The sequence below is a fragment of the Alosa pseudoharengus genome, unplaced genomic scaffold, assembly GCF_046254945.1.
Source record: "Alosa pseudoharengus isolate Yale_2024_CS ecotype anadromous, Long Island Sound unplaced genomic scaffold, YU_APseudo_1.1 YU_APseudo_1.1_scf_8, whole genome shotgun sequence".
In the NCBI taxonomy this organism is placed as follows: Eukaryota; Metazoa; Chordata; class Actinopteri; order Clupeiformes; family Clupeidae; genus Alosa; species Alosa pseudoharengus.
The window spans coordinates 190001-192500 of record NW_027468870.1 but is presented as its reverse complement, the minus strand read 5'-3'; the positions used below and the strand labels follow the sequence as shown (position 1 = coordinate 192500).

Genomic DNA, 2500 nt, shown 5'->3' with positions numbered 1-2500 from the left:
GCCACGTCCGTGCAGAGCCTTTCGGAAGCCTGGATAGCTCAGTCGGTAGAGCATCAGACTTTTAATCTGAGGGTCCAGGGTTCAAGTCCCTGTTCAGGCGATTTCTTTAAACCCAAGCAAAATGGGCCGTCACACTCGTGAGAGCAAGATCCTGGTCTAAATGCCAGGCTGCTAAACAATTTACTGTGGCTATCAGTGCTCGCTTTGTCCACTGTTTGCTTCACTCTTTGTCAAACCCTGAGTAAGTCATTACAGCAAAGGCTGGTATTTTTCACCAAAATCCTTCACTTTCCAGTAATGCCTCGAAATTCAAAGGGCCACTGATTCTCCTTCAGTCAAAGTGCGGTCACTGAATTTGACAGTGAAAAGATTAGAGTGTTGAATTTTTTGACCCCGACGTGATTTGAACACGCAACCTTCTGATCTGGAGTCAGACGCGCTACCGTTGCGCCACGAGGTCCCACAGCTGTCACGCAGATAAACTTTTCCACTTTTCTCAGAATCTATTATTGAGGCCTTGAGCGATGGAAGCTTTCAGAGCAGAAAGAGCCATTCTCTGTTGCCCCTGCAGACGTTTTTGCTTGCTGTTACCTTGTTACACCGTGCAATACTTACCACCGTGCGTTAGTAAGAGCGAACTTGGCGCCACGTCCGTGCAGAGCCTTTCGGAAGCCTGGATAGCTCAGTCGGTAGAGCATCAGACTTTTAATCTGAGGGTCCAGGGATCAAGTCCCTGTTCAGGCGATTTCTTTAAACCCAAGCAAAATGGGCCGTCACACTCGTGAGAGCAAGATCCTGGTCTAAACGCCAGGCTGCTAAACAATTTACTGTGGCTATCAGTGCTCGCTTTGTCCACTGTTTGCTTCACTCTTTGTCAAACCCTGCATAAGTCATTACAGCAAAGGCTGGTATTTTTCACCAAAATCCTTCACTTTTCAGTAATGCCTCGAAATTTAAAGGCCCACTGATTCTCCTTCAGTCAAAGTGCGGTCACTGAATTTGACAGTAAAAAGATTAGAGTGTTGATTTTTTTGACCCCGACGTGATTTGATCACGCAACCTTCTGATCTGGAGTCAGACGCGCTACCGTTGCGCCACGAGGTCCCACAGCTGTCACGCAGATAAACTTTCCCACTTTTCCCAGAATCTATTATTGAGGCCTTGAGCAATGGAAGCTTTCAGAGCAGAACGCGCCATTCTCTGTTGCCCCTGCAGACGTTTTTGCTTGCTGTTACCTTGTTACACCGTGCAATACTTACCACCGTGCGTTAGTAAGAGCGAACTTGGCGCCACGTCCGTGCAGAGCCTTTCGGAAGCCTGGATAGCTCAGTCGGTAGAGCATCAGACTTTTAATCTGAGGGTCCAGGGTTCAAGTCCCTGTTCAGGCGTTTTCTTTAAACCCAAGCAAAATGGGCCGTCACACTCGTGAGAGCAAGATCCTGGTCTAAACGCCAGGCTGCTAAACAATTTACTGTGGCTATCAGTACTCGCTTTGTCCACTGTTTGCTTCACTCTTTGTCAAACCCTGCGTAAGTCATTACAGCAAAGGCTGGTATTTTTCACCAAAATCCTTCACTTTTCAGTAATGCCTCGAAATTTAAAAGCCCACTGATTCTCCTTCAGTCAAAGTGCGGTCACTGAATTTGACAGTGAAAGGATTAGAGTGTTGATTTTTTTTGACCCCGACGTGATTTGAACACGCAACCTTCTGATCTGGAGTCAGACGCGCTACCGTTGCGCCACGAGGTCCCACAGCTGTGACGCAGATAAACTTTCCCACTTTTCCCAGAATCTATTATTGAGGCCTTGAGCGATGGAAGCTTTCAGAGCAGAACGCGCCATTCTCTGTTGCCCCTGCAGACGTTTTTGCTTGCTGTTACCTTGTTACACCGTGCAATACTTACCACCGTGCGTTAGTAAGAGCGAACTTGGCGCCACGTCCGTGCAGAACCTTTCGGAAGCCTGGATAGCTCAGTCGGTAAAGCATCAGACTTTTAATCTGAGGGTCCAGGGTTCAAGTCCCTGTTCAGGCGATTTCTTTAAATCCAAGCAAATTGGGCCATCACACTCGTGAGAGCAAGATCCTGGTCTAAACGCCAGGCTGCTAAACAATTTACTGTGGCTATCAGTGCTCGCTTTGTCCACTGTTTGCTTCACTCTTTGTCAAACCCTGAGTAAGTCATTACAGCAAAGGCTGGTATTTTTCACCAAAATCCTTCACTTTCCAGTAATGCCTCGAAATTCAAAGGGCCACTGATTCTCCTTCAGTCAAAGTGCGGTCACTGAATTTGACAGTGAAAAGATTAGAGTGTTGAATTTTTTGACCCCGACGTGATTTGAACACGCAACCTTCTGATCTGGAGTCAGACGCGCTACCGTTGCGCCACGAGGTCCCACAGCTGTCACGCAGATAAACTTTTCCACTTTTCTCAGAATCTATTATTGAGGCCTTGAGCGATGGAAGCTTTCAGAGCAGAAAGAGCCATTCTCTGTTGCCCCT

General features: G+C 47.4%; 8 non-coding genes across 8 annotated transcripts; 4 read left to right on the top strand and 4 right to left on the bottom strand.

Annotated features, from left to right (window-relative positions):
- The first annotated feature begins 27 nt into the window (after window positions 1-27).
- trnak-uuu (transfer RNA lysine (anticodon UUU)) lies at window positions 28-100 on the top strand. Its single transcript has one exon. It is a non-coding gene; the product is annotated as a tRNA-Lys (tRNA).
- A 288-nt stretch (window positions 101-388) lies between these two features.
- On the bottom strand, window positions 389-460 carry trnaw-cca (transfer RNA tryptophan (anticodon CCA)). Its single transcript has one exon. It is a non-coding gene; the product is annotated as a tRNA-Trp (tRNA).
- A 211-nt stretch (window positions 461-671) lies between these two features.
- On the top strand, window positions 672-744 carry trnak-uuu (transfer RNA lysine (anticodon UUU)). The gene has a single exon. It is a non-coding gene; the product is annotated as a tRNA-Lys (tRNA).
- Window positions 745-1032: 288 nt separating this feature from the next.
- On the bottom strand, window positions 1033-1104 carry trnaw-cca (transfer RNA tryptophan (anticodon CCA)). The gene has a single exon. It is a non-coding gene; the product is annotated as a tRNA-Trp (tRNA).
- A 211-nt stretch (window positions 1105-1315) lies between these two features.
- trnak-uuu (transfer RNA lysine (anticodon UUU)) lies at window positions 1316-1388 on the top strand. The gene has a single exon. It is a non-coding gene; the product is annotated as a tRNA-Lys (tRNA).
- A 289-nt stretch (window positions 1389-1677) lies between these two features.
- trnaw-cca (transfer RNA tryptophan (anticodon CCA)) lies at window positions 1678-1749 on the bottom strand. Its single transcript has one exon. It is a non-coding gene; the product is annotated as a tRNA-Trp (tRNA).
- Window positions 1750-1960: 211 nt separating this feature from the next.
- Window positions 1961-2033, top strand: trnak-uuu (transfer RNA lysine (anticodon UUU)). Its single transcript has one exon. It is a non-coding gene; the product is annotated as a tRNA-Lys (tRNA).
- A 288-nt stretch (window positions 2034-2321) lies between these two features.
- trnaw-cca (transfer RNA tryptophan (anticodon CCA)) lies at window positions 2322-2393 on the bottom strand. Its single transcript has one exon. It is a non-coding gene; the product is annotated as a tRNA-Trp (tRNA).
- Window positions 2394-2500: the final 107 nt, after the last annotated feature.